This window comes from Crocuta crocuta, unplaced genomic scaffold (assembly GCF_008692635.1).
Source record: "Crocuta crocuta isolate KB4526 unplaced genomic scaffold, BGI_CrCroc_1.0 scaffold175, whole genome shotgun sequence".
Lineage (NCBI taxonomy): Eukaryota > Metazoa > Chordata > Mammalia > Carnivora > Hyaenidae > Crocuta > Crocuta crocuta.
The window spans coordinates 3,906,864-3,921,111 of record NW_027530988.1 but is presented as its reverse complement, the minus strand read 5'-3'; positions in this window follow the sequence as shown (position 1 = coordinate 3,921,111).

Genomic DNA, 14,248 nt, shown 5'->3' with positions numbered 1-14,248 from the left:
AAGAAAAACAAGAAGACTTTGGTAAATATATTTTCTTTCCTCTCTCAGCAAATTGATATTCTCTTCTTCTCAAGTATTAAGAAAAGAACTATAGGCTGCAGTTAAACAAAAAGCAGAGTTGAGTCTCAATTGAAATATAAATAACTATGAACCTTAGGGTCATTTATAGTACTAATCCCTTCTGGAATATGACAGGAGTTAGGTGACTAATAGTAATCATCGTCATGTCTAAGAGCCAAATCCTAAGAGCCATGGAATATGTGCTTAGCAAGACACTAAAATAACTTAACTTAAAAGGACTCCCATACTTTCTTCTTCTCACCATGAGTGATCAACTGTGCTAAGAACTGTGACCTGCTATCGCAGAAAATAGGTTTACCGAATGTGAGAATGCCCATCAAGAAGGGAAAGGAAAAGGTAATAAAACTTTCTTTGAAAAGGAATCATTAGAGGCACCTGGGTGGCTCATTTGGTTAAGCGTCCAACTTCAGTTCAGGTCATGATCTCACGGTTTTGTGGGTTCAAGCCCTGTTTCAAGCTCTGTGCTCACAGCTCAGAGTCTGGAGCCTGCTTCAGATTCTTTGTCTCCCTCTCTCTCTTTATCTGCCCCTCCCCTGCTCACCCTCTGTCTTGCCCTCTGTCTCTTTCTCTTTCTTAAAAATAAACATTTTTTAAAAAAAGAAAGAAAAGGAGTCTATCACTAATTGAGAGAGATGCAGACTTTCAAAAGCCAAGGTTTGCAAATTAGTAAACTTCTTGTTCATTCAAAGAGATATCTTCAGTAGCTGCCTCTCCAACCCTCCCCTCCCCATCCTACTTCTCCCTTACTCTCTTCTCCTTCCCTCTCTCCCATTTCCCTGCCCCCTCCCTCTTCCTCTCCCTCTAGCCCTAAGACATGAGAACTACTTCTACATTCAGCTCGATTTCCCATTTCTGTACAAATCTCTAGACAGATAGACACCAGTTTCACTTTTCTCACTTTTTAGGAAGACTGAAAGGCACATAGTATAGAGTCAACCTAGTTAGCATTCTTTAGTATAGGATTCTATATACCCTTACCAATTATAACTGCATTGTCTGCCTGGCAATTCTATTTTAGACACCAAAATGAATAGATGCCTAGGAATACTTTATTGTTCTTTTCCTTATTTATAGCTTACTTTCTCCCCAGTGAAAGCTAAGTTTATTTATTGAATTATGGAACACAGAATTTGGTCAATTCCGGGCTTAAAAATGTAGACCACAGACTTCTGAATAATGTCATAGTAATTGATTAAATTGAATTCCAAGTTACTCCTTGGCCATACCTAACTCACATTTTCTGATTATTTTACAAGTGAGCATTGAGAAGATATTTCCAGAGTTTGCTAAGTAACACTGGGCTTCTTGTATTTCTATAGAAGCACTCTAAGCCTTTCAAAGAAACTTTCATCTATTAATTCGCACAATAGATCTGTGAGACATGGCGACATTCACATCTTTGAAATGATAACAAAAAAGTCAGCTCTAAAAATCTCCTGATTAGGAAAACAATACCCTAAATCTATCACAAAGAACTAATGTGGCTTCTGTGCTATTTCAACTTTGAAATTCCATTTTCTTTATATTACTGGAATTGTTTCTGTTCTTAAACAAAACTTCATTACTGCCACTAATTGTCTTTATCACTTTGGGCAAGACATGTAATTTCTCCACATCTGAGATTTTCTTATCTCTGAGATTTTCTTATCTCTAAAGTAAATGAGGATTTCCAGCTCAAAATGAAAGTTTGACACACCTCAACGATGACAGAAGACCGTAAAAGGTATGGGCCCATAAAAACAGAGACTGGAAGATGAGAGGACCGCAGATAAGACATGCCAACAGGGAGGCAGAGGATGAAAGGCAGATAGATGAGTGGCAATTGACTGCAGAGAAGCAAACTGCAACCAAATTGGCTCTAGAGGGGAAAGTCGGTAAGAAGCAGGCTGACTGTGGTAAGCTTACTAATGGCCCCCAAAACATCCATTTCTCATCCCCAGAACTATTCAGATGTTACCTTACATGGCAAATGGGACTTTGGAGGTTTGGTTAACCTATGAAGATGAAAACAGTATCCTGGATTGCCCAGGTGGCCTCATGTGATCACAGGAGGGGGACAGGAGAGGAAGGGCCATGACAGAAGCAGTGGTTGGCATGACATGGGGCCACACACCAGGGAATGCAAGCAGCCTCTAGACACTGGGAAAATATCAAGGAAACAAAGTCTCACCTGAGGCCACCAAAAGGAACAAGGTCCCGTCAACACCTTGGTTTTAACCCCAGTAAGACTCGATATGAACTTTTAACTTCCAGAACATACAAATTTGTATCATTTTTTAAATGTTTATTTATTTTTGAAAGAGAGAGAGCAGATGAGCACAAGCAGAAGTGGGGGAAGGGTCAAGAGGGAGGGAGATACAGAATCCAAAGCAGGCCCCAGGCTCTGAGCTGTCAGCACAGAGACTGACGCAAGGCTCAAACACATGAACCATGAGATCATGACCTGAGCCAAAGTTGGACACTTAACCAACTAAACCACCCAGGCGCCCCTAAATTTGTGTCATTTTAAACCAATTGGTTTGTGATAATTTGTTCCAGCAGCAGTAGGAACCTCATCCACCAATTCATGTCAAAGAACTTAGGGTAGACTCAAGAACTGGAAGCAGCAGGCACCTCTACAAGCAGGATGAAGAATGGGCGGAAAGTAGGGTCCATGGGTATCTCCAGAACAAAGACTTCGACCCCCCCCAGTTCTCCTTTCATTCTATATAATCAGGTGAAAGTCCACCCCTACCACCACAGGAGGATCATCTGTATGCTCTATAAAAAAAAGAAGAAAGTTCCACATTTGGGAAAACTTGGCACAGTAGAGGGAAGGGATGAAGCACTAGGCTGAAAAGCACCAGCCTATTGAAGGACGAAAACACCAACACCTTCCCCAGACTCAATCCCACAATATGCAGGAGGCCAGAGAGTTTCTCTCTGAGGAACATCTAGAGATGCCAATACAGGACCCATCAGCAAATCATCTGGTCCCTGCTCTGCACTCCTACAGAGAAACCCAGCAGCGGAGTGGCTCTGGCTATGCACAGAGGTCCCACAGAGTGGTTTAGCCCTTCACTTCTAAATACATATGGGCAGGGGCGCCTGAGTGGCTCAGTCGGCTAAGCATCCAACTTGGTTTCGGCTCATGTCATGATCTTGTTGTTGGTGAGTTCCAGCCCCTCATCAGGCTCTGTGCTGACAGTGTGGAGCTTGCTTGGGATTCTCTCTCTCTCTCTCTCTCTTTCTCTCTCTCTCTCTCTCTCCCTCTCTTTCTGCCCCTTCTCTACTCTCCCTCCTTCCCTCCCTCCCTCCGTCTCTGTCTCTCTCAATATAAATAAACTTGAAAAATATATAAATAAATACATATGGGCAGACAAGACATAAGATGCTTGAGACAGATATCCTGGGTTCACATCCTGACTCCACCATTGATTAAGTGGGTGACTGTGGATAGACTAATTAACAGTTTGTTTGTTTTTTCAGCTCAGTGTTCCTGTCTGTAGAAGGGAGTAATAAGACTTCTACTTTATAAAGTTGTTGTAAAGATTAAATGAGATTTCAGTTAGAAAGCCTTGAGAATCATGAACAGAGTAAGAAAAGATAAAGTTTGAAACACACACACACACACACACACACACACACACGGAATTCAGGTGGAAATGAGATACTGTAGGGGTGTAAAGAAAAATTCCCCTGCCCAAAATTTCTTTTAGTATCTTCAGATGAAATGAGAAGAGTATATTACAGGAGAAAAAATAATCAGAGAAAGGCTCTTGGAAATTAAAAATATGTTATCCCAAATGAAAATATCCATAGAGTGTTTGAAAAACAAAGTCTAAATATTCTCCCAAGTAGTACAGTAAGATAAAACCATGAACAATATAGGGGGGAAGTAAGAAAAATCAAGAATCAATCAGAGAGGACTCAGCATTGCTTTACCCTCAGATTCATGGATATTTATGGATAGGTATGAATCCACACTACACATGCCTATATATTCATTTTTCCCTGGCTATTTTGTCATAAAGCACATCTTCCAAGTGGTAGTAGTATTTTAGGAGGTAATGTTTTGTGCCTTGAACCTCAACTGCATAATCTGCAAATAAACTGCCTAGAACACCAAAAGCCAAATACATTGTTCGCATTCCTTTTCCTGATTCCATTTCCTTTAAGTCTTATCAAGAAATAATTAGGAACTATATCTTTAATTTATCCTTTCAATTTAATTCATTTTAGGCAGTTAGCCTCAAACCAACATTTTCTTCCTGTTTAATTGCCATTATAAATGTGGAAAAGAAGGTCAGCAGGAAAGAGATAAAGTAATAAAATCTCAGTTTCAGTATACTGTGCAATGAATTTTTCAATTCTTTAGCCTTCTTTTATATGTTGTGTGGTCTCTGAGTTTCTAGACCTATTTGTCCTTTCTGTACCTCAGCATAACCTGCTTTACAAACCTTTTAGCTAATTTGTTGCTTACTAGTTGCATTAGCTTATTCTCCCACAGAGAGTATGATGGAGAAAAAAAAGTAAAATTTTTACATTGTTGAGATTCAGAGAATTCTATTATTCTGCACGGAGCACACTGTAATCAGCTATGATAAAATTGAGCCTCTGTCATGGCCTTTTTATGCAGAGATTTAGTCCTTTCGTGACCCCACACAGATTTATAGAAATTGAACATAAGCTACATTTAATTATATCAGTGTTTAACCAGATGAAAATTNCTCCCTTCCCTGAGGTATTTCTCTTATTTTAAGGATAAAAGCCTCAGGTCATATTTAGCACCAGCTTGCAGCATTGCTTTTTTTTTTTCCCCCTTCACCTGCTATATTTTTCAATTACTGTAATTCAAGAGCCACCTGGTATCCATAGCAGAAAAAGATAAAATGTCAAGGAAGAGAAGACCAGACTTTAACCGACGAGATTGTTGAACTATGGGTGGATTTTATCAGCTTTTTCTCCTGCATTCATTATTTTTATCAGCTTTTTCTCCTGCATTCATTATTACCATGATTATCAAAAGTAAGCTCTCTCAACACATTTAATAAGAGTTCCTACTGAATATATCTTTTAAATAAATTAGACCCCTTTACCTTCAAGGCAAAATCCCAGAGTAGCCGATACACGCAACTGCAAAAGGCCACCAAAACTCATTCTTAGCTGGGAATGGACCAAGTATAACAAAATGAAAGCATGCCAAATTATTTACATAAAGACCATACATAGAAAGGTTGTTGATACACGATGTCCCGCAACCCTTTCAGACCTCAAACCACCGCCTTACCTCTCTGAAACCCAAACCACAACCAAGCTGACCTTGGTCAACAGCACCATCTAGTGGATGTTACAAAAGACTGCCCCAAATCATTTCTTCCTCAACTCACATTGTGATCATGTCATGATTTCACTCTTTCATTACCTTTAACTCTATTTGTTTTACCTCAAGTAATTTTCAGTTGGGGAGCAGGAAAATGTTTATAATTTTCAAAGTAATTCTTATTGTATTGTGTTTTGTTTTATACCAAAGTAAAACACTAATAAGCTTTTAAAAATTATAACATAGATATGCAGATGAAATGAAAATCAAACATAAACCCACCATCCTAAATAGCCACTAATGGGCTTCCCCATTAAGATGGAAGATTTAACATGACATATAATTTCCCTTTTTTATCCAAACCCATTAAACTATAATAAAGAGATTTTTTCTTAAACAAAGCCACCAGGATGGGAATTACTGGAGAAAACAGTGACAAAATTTGAGAAGACAACACAGATCATGAAAGGAAATGGACTTACAGACCCAAGACAGGGGTATCTGAAGTCAACAGTGGGGAAAGCTGATAAGCAACATTATTTACACTGTAAAATCCAGCTACTTCTAGAACTATAAGTGAGCAGTGGAGACAAACTAAAATAAGGAAAAAATGTATTATAGTTATTTGAGTTTCAGTTAACACCCTTTTCCCCACAACATGCTCACAGATGACTGTCTCTTCTCAATGCCAGCAGACTCCTGGAGTTTCATCTTGATGAGTTAAATAGGATTTCTGAACCAGGAACTGACTAGGGAGCAACTAAGGAACGACGACGTACCATATATAAAGGGTAATTAAGGTACCACATGCATATTCAATGCTTTGTTCTAAGTGCTAAAACCTTCAGCCCCCTGGCCCTACTTTTCCATGACTCTGGGAGCCAGACTTCCATTCCCCACACAGGAGCCAAGCTGGGAAAACTTCTCTGGGTAACCTCAGAGAACAAGGTGACAAGGACGGAAGCATCAAATCACCCTACAGTGAAGCTCAAAGCCCTCCAGTCGTTAAGAGCTTTAGGCTCACTTTTAATTTCTAGCAGACAACCAAAGATCAATGAACGTTTGAAGAAATCAGTTAACAAGAAAGATAAAGAAAAAACCAACTGAGAAAAAATAACTTTGAAAAAAGCTTAGAAAAAAAAAAGCTTAAAAACATATTATATAGTTAACACCCCCAGAGCATTAAGAGAAGATATAAAATCCATGAAGTATGGTGCTATAAAGAAAAAAGCTCTTAGAAATTAAAAACCTGACAACAGAAAAAGTTTTTAAAATCAATACAATGTTTGGAAGATACATTTGAGAAAATCATGAAGAAAGTACAGAGATGGAAAGATGCAAGATAAAGAGATGGAAAATACCAAAGAAGAGATTAAGAAAAAATGGAAGAACATACAGGTGAACTAGCATCCAAATATTAGGATAATCTAATTAAGAGTTCCAGAGAGGGGGGAAAAAAACTGAAAGATATCATAAATTAAATCACTCAAGAAAATCCCCCAGAACTAATAGACCCGAGTTTCTAGGTTGAAAGGAATTACAAAATGCTCAACACACTAAATGAAAATAGACCCACACTAAGGCACATCATTCTAAAATTTCAAAATATTGAGGACACAGAAATGATATAAATTCTTCCTAGAATTTAAACAAACAAACAGATCACATACCAAAAAAAAGGGGGGGGGGGATCAGATCAGAATGGCTTCTGACTTACCAGAAACACTGGAAGATCAAACAAAATGGAAGAGTATCTTCGAAATTCTGAAGGCTAAAGATTTCCAACAGAGAACTCCATATGTGTTGTCTGGAAAAGTAAATAAAGAAATACAGAGATACGGATCTCCAAGTAATCAAATTGATCGGTCATCTCTCCCTTCTTTGGGAATCACTGCTAGTTGTGTCCCACCAAAATGAGGAAGGAAACTAAGAACAGAGAAACTAAGAAAGAGGGATCTATAAAACATAAGAAATAATGCACCCAACCTAAAAGAACAGTGAAGAGGCTCTCCAGAGTGATGGGGAGAAAGGAATCCCAAGATAACCGTTACACGACAGGGACAGAGAGAAACTGGTTTATATCAAAACACATTAGATAGTGTGTGGCCAAGAATAGCACAATCCCCCATGTCAGTAGGAACCTGTCCAGAGGGAACAGGCAGATGTAGTTAAGATCGACCAAACTATCATTTTATTTATGGTATCTCCAGTTATGATGGCATATGCTTGGAACTCAAAGATGAGACTCTAAAGAAATATATTTCTAACAAGGTTAACCAAAAAAGCCTGACGTTACTTTTTTTTTTTTTTTTACTAAATATCTTGACAAGAGCTATTTGGTCCTTAAAGACTGTACTACCAATTAAATACAAATCCATTCAAATATTTAATTCCTATGTGTGTATTAAGGCCTACATACATACAAATGAAGGCATAGATATTTGTGGTTTCTGGGGAAGGCAACTTAGTGGAATTAGGAAAGGATATGGGAGACTCACTTTTCATTATTTACTTTTTGTCTCTTCTGATTTCTATAACACAGGCAAACATTAGGTGATTAAAACAAAATGTTCTTCCCCAAAAGAAGAAGAATAGCATTTATGTGCATTATCTGCTATTCCCATTATCAAGCTCTTCCATTTTGGTTTACTCACACATACACTTTTATTTTTAATGAGTTCCTTCCTTTCACTTGCTATTCTGTTTTTTGCCCAGTAATCCTAGAGGGGGGAAAAATCTCCTTATTTCATTTGTGAGGCAAAAAAATTATCCTAATTACAGTTGATCAACCTAAGAGTACTGTTAATGATATTTCCATATCAAGGAAGAGTAAATCCATAAGTTCTGAAGGGAAATTAACCATAATAGTCGTTGCCATCAGTTTCTGAAAACTTTGCCTCAAAGGCTCAGATAATTCAGATTTTTTAACTAATTTTCATGTATCTCCTCTTTTCCTCTAATTAAGACTACTTTACTTTAAGCACCAGCTTTAAAGATTAAGCAACTATTTCTTATTCAATTTGTTTTTAGATTTGTTTAATTACTGTACTGCAGCCTCGCTTCCCCATTTCTTACACCCAGGTTCCTGATCGCAGCTGCATCAGGTCTATAGCAGAGCAAGCTAGTTACTGAGCTTGGCGCACAGGCGAGCCTGTCTTAGAATAAGCAGGAGCTGGAGACCTGCCAGAGCAATGGAGGTAACCAAGGAAGAAACCAAAAACAATCTTTAGGAAGAAATGAAAATAAGCAGGTGGACATGGTGTCTTTGACCCGGAAGTAAGGGATAACCAGGTGTCCAGGTGGTAGTTGCCAGCAAAAATGACTCCACAATGGGTAGCAAATGGTCCATGGGCTAGTGGGAACAAGCTTCAAGAGACAGGCAATGGCAGTCAATAGAGAAGGCAGGACAGAAAGTACATGAGGGCTAGATAGGCATCATATCAGTAAGTAGGATGCAAGATAGGAACTAGGTCACAGGGAATAAGGTAAGAATCAGAATAAGTTCTGATCAGGCCAAAGTCTGGTCCTAAGTAAGTAGACTTTGTAAAGTCTCCTTAATCAAAGAGACTTTAAGAATCTAATTTGACAATCTGGTTTAGGAAGAGAAAAAGAGATTGAAATGTTGGAATTAAATGACTTTAGTCTAAGAATCTGGAGTAGGAAGTGTAGACAGTGGTCAAGGAGGCCAGTCAGGGTGTCAGCAGCCTAGGGACATAGTCATCATTTCTATCCTTCATGATACAGAAAAGTGTGTTCGACATTTTAATCCATCAAAGTCACCTTTGTAAACATTAACTTTCCAAATTAGAAATTTCTTGTATCTACAAAGTGTTTACTCTCTTACCATCTACAATGAATTGTATCTTCAGCGTTGCTTGGATAATTGTGTTGGGATAGTTTTGGTGGTGCCATGACTGGGTTGATTCTAAAAGCCCTGCAATAACCTAGACAGATTTGTGCGTGTGTGCACACACACATCCACAGACACACCCAAACACACAATGTCCCACTCAAAGTGCAGTGAGCACTGCCATTGATATATACCAGTTGTTTTACTTCACCAGTGCTCTCCCTATAAATGCTGCCCTGTGAAATTTCCAAGCTTCCATTAGAGACCTTAAAAATTTTATTCTCTATACTCCTTTACCTGAATTCGCTTATTAGTGGTTTTAAAACATGGTGGAAACTTCCATTAGATTTTGTAGGGATGTCTTTCATGAACATTTCATCTAATTATGATAAACATGGTAGAATCAATTCAAAATTATGTAAAGGACTACAGAAGAGAGTTTGTTCTTAATAGTAAAGGAAACATATGGGTGAGAGAATCTAAGGCATTGTGAAGGTAATAAACTCATGCAAAGGAACAAGAAGCAATTAAAGCAAATCGGCCATGGATGTTGGATTTGACAAATCACCTCACAGCTTTGCAACAGGTAGCTGCCTCAGGTTAGCTTTCGATCGAGGCACCAAAGGAAACGTCTTCAAAATCACTCCCTGTCGTTACCCTCAAGAGAGGCTTATTTATCAGAAAGGCACCTTTGGTTTTTAAAACAAGAGAAGGACATATGTTCTATGATTCCAGGGACTACAGGAGTCCCAGGCACCAGCAGATTAGAATGAACTGTTCACCTATTTCAGCTCATTAAATTCAATGGAGGTGCTATCTGTACAGCAGGATAACGATGCTCATAAATCTGCAGTTGGCTGTGGATTCACTACACAACACATTCACACACAAAGCTTCTCTACAAATTACCTTAATATAAAGCACATCATCGAGGCCACTGTGTTATGCCTAAGCACCATTTAGACAAAAGGATTTCTCCCAAACTATCTTCAGCACATTCACTTCAGTCAGGGGCGACATACACCTGGAATGCGTGGACTGTTGATCAAATCGATCTTGCAGATTCAACTTCCCCATTTTGAGGTGATCTAATTTTCGAGGGGAAAACGTGGTTCAATTTTATAGAGCTTGGCAGGCCAAAGTTAAGAAAAGAGTTTTTCATGTTCTGACGTATTAGGTGAAAAACAGTCAATCTGGTTGCCCTCCCCACCCTTACCGTCACACATATTTACACACCACACACCCCACGTAAGTCCCATCCACCTTCCTGGTCCATGCAGAATTCAAGGTATCCCTCTCTCTCCTTTCCGAGATCCCATGGTTCTTATTTTCACTGACAAATATTTAGCATATGCTATTCCATCTTATGTTTTATTTATTTTTATGTTTTATTTTACATGAGAGAGAGAATGAGAGACAGAGTGCAAGCAGGGGAGGGGTAGAAGGATGGAGACAGAATCTGAAACAGGGTCCAGGCCCCAAGCTGTCAGCACAGAGCTGAACGTGGGGCTCGAACTAATGAGCAGGGAGACCATGACCTGAGCAGAAGTTGGACACTTAACTGAGCCACCCAGGCACCCCAGCATCTTATGTTTTAAAAAGCAAGTTTCATATATTCATTGCTCATATATAAGCTACGTACATGTTATGCACACAGCATAACCCACTGTGCAGAGTAAGCACATAGGTATTTGCTGATGGGGGTATACGGTTATCAACTTAAAATCCAAAAAGCAATTTCCTTGAATTCATTTTAGTGGTATTTATGTCAATGACGATTTTTAATGGGTTGCTCAGATGTTGCCTAGGCAGGGGGATTTGAAAGCAACCCAAAAACCTTGCCTGGAGCAAAATATCCCCCTCAGGTCGCTGGTTTTCTCCTTTTCAGTCTGAATGTTCCCATTAATGGGTTAAAATATAAAAATAAGGACATAATTTCCAGAATTCTCAAAAGCATAGGTACTTTATTTCCTTGCATGTAAGCAAGGAAGGCATATAAGCATCTATCACTCAATAGAAGCACACATATGCTCCAAGGAAGAAGTTTTACTTGGAAGAGATCTGTAGAGACAATCGGCCAGAGGCCAGAAGTACAGGAGTTAGGATACATTTGCTTCCTGGTTTGCCCAGGACAGTCCCACTGTATTCCAGTCATCTTAGAATAAATATTCATGAAGCCCACTTTCACTCTCAGAAGTGTCCCAATCTGGACAATAAATCATAGGTATATGAGGCTCTAGGGTTTATTAAACTGGGGCCTGCTGGCCTCTGGAAGGAATTGAAGAGGATTATTCTGTGAGCTGGAACTGAACTCACTCCTCCTGACTTCTGATTCAGTGCCCTCCCCCACCCACTTTCTTTTCCTGGCCAACCTCTTAAAACAATGCAGTTATTGTTCTTGAATTGTCTCCTCTAAATTACTTTGGTCTCCCTCTCCCCAAAATTTGAAGGCATTTGATGATTGATACAATGGCTGGTCATTCTTTCCCTTGATCCCTGGCATCTGGCACTATACGAAGACCAAAATTTGTAGTTCAATACTATGCTCACTGATTGACTGTTATTATGCTCAGATAACCAAGAAAATTATATGCTACCATTTTGTGTTCTGAAGAGCAAGTTCTTGGTATTTGTGAAGGATGAAGCCTTCTCAGCCTGCCAAATTCATTGTTACAATTTTTTTTATCCTCCAGCTGATTAACTTCCTCTTCTCTTCTATCACTAGTGCCAGCACTTGGATCTCTTTTTAGATCTACTTTCACAATCACTTCCTGGGTGTGTCTACATATATAACAAGTCACATGATGTGGTTGTGGGGTGATGAGTGAGACATATTCACCAGCAAAAGGAGTCTCCCTTGCACACCACTTTACTGGGGCTCTAAGTTGCCTCTCAGCACAAGGATAACATAGGAGAGACCAGGCTTTAGAGCAGGGATTGTTACACAATTATGGCTTGCCATTCATGTTATATATGTAACACAGCAGCCCCACTCTTGTTTTCTGCTAGTCAAAATCACAAACTTCAATTTGTGAATTCCAAGGGTCCCCTAGGTCTTAAAAACACAAGTTATAACAGCCTATTTTTTTGAGAGAGAGAGAGAGAGAGAGAGAGAGAGCAATCAGAGAAGAGTGCAGAGAGAGAAAAAGAGCCTGACTCTTAAGCAGGCTCCACACTCAGTGCAGAGCCCCACACAAGGCCCATTCCCACAACCCTGGGATCACGACCTGAGCAGAAATCAAGAGTCAGACACTCAACCACCTGCGTCACCCGGGCACCCCAATATAATAGGCAAATTTTTGTTTTTTCCCCTAGGTCAGTTTTGGTTCTGGCTGAAAGAAATCTGAAGTCACACTTATGAGATCTTCCCTCTCTCCATAATTCCATTTATCTTAATTGTCCATAATCAAGCTCCACACAACTCTGGTATCAAATTTGTGATGGAGAAAACAAAATTGTCTGGGATAGGTGCCACATATTTTGATCTAGTTTTGTCACCTATCTAACGACAGACAGGTTTTGATGGATGTGTTTACACATATCTAGTCATATAACATAATGATCACATTATGTTAGCCTGGCACCTCTGCAGGCTTACTGCCGAGAACTGGCATGGACTCCCTTGGCATTTGTCACAGCCAGGTTTCTAAAAGAAGGATTAAAATGGAAAATTTATATGAACCAAGTTTAAGTTCCCATTATACCTAATTTCATGATTCAGAAATATTGCTTTTTGTGAATATGACCCAAAAAGGGATTTAAGCACATATTTGGGATTAATATGCAGAGGAGTCCAAAAATACACCTTGTGGAGTTCACCACTGACCCAATGATTCACATGAGATATACTGTTCAATTTGGGCCGAACAGGTAATTACTGTACAACACCTTAGTGGTTGTTGATGCCTGCCAGCATGTGGGAAGCCATATTTTAAAAAGTTTCTGCATCAAAATCTCTTCACAGAAATTCATAGAGAAAAAAATATATCCAGCTGTTTTTCAAATGCAAGATGCTTAACTGACAGCATGATTATCAGTTGAAACCACAGAATATTTAGTTGTCAGGGGTTCTCAGGGGCACATTTTGCTGCTTTGCACAATCCTTCTCATTAAATGCTTGGTTCTAAAATAAGGTTGCATCTTTGAGAGCCAGGGTTTCATCTCTTAAGTGCTTGTCATCCCATGGGCAAAAGCAAAAGTTATGTTCTGAGAGTTGCTAATAGAAAACTAATTACAAAAGACGATGAGCCCGCCATTTAATCTCCTGAAGAAACAGCACTAGATTCATAAGCAATGGCAAGTGGTATCTAGAGGTAATTAGATATTTCTATAGCAAAAAAAAATGTCTAAATGAGGGAAAAAATAGGCTTTGGGTCTTCATGGTACAAATAGGCTCTCTCTAGTGTTGACAAAATCTCAGCTGAGAGCTTTCATTTGCCTGTATAGATGTCCCTTCTCTATACATATACTTTTGCAGAACATGTTTCCTTAAGGATTCTCTCACTGGGACCTGTAAGTAAGATTCTGTCCACATGAGCCAGAATTTAGTCTACTTGTTTGTTTTCAACTTTCTTTTAAACCATTTTACACCAAGTTACAAAATGATGGCACATCTATGAAGATTAAGAAATTTTTATTGGTACAGTGCTATTAACTAACCCATAGACTTGACTTGCATTTCCCCAGGTTTTCCATTAGGATTGTTTGTCTGTTCCAGAATCCAGTCCAAGATGGCACAGAGCATTTAACCATCATGCCTCCTTAGTCTCCCCTGGATGATGACAATTCTCTTTCCTTGTTTTTCAGGATCTTGACACTTTTTCAGAAATGAATGGCTATCCTATAGAATGTCTCTCAGTTGGGGTTGTCTGAGGCTTTCTCATGATCAGACAGAGGTTGAGTTTTGTGGGAAAATACCTAGAGGTGAGGTGCCTTTCTCATAACAGCCCCAAGTATTTTAGTGCAAGAAGTAAAATGGTGAAAAGTTCCTCTCCTCCAGCACAACATTGTAACAG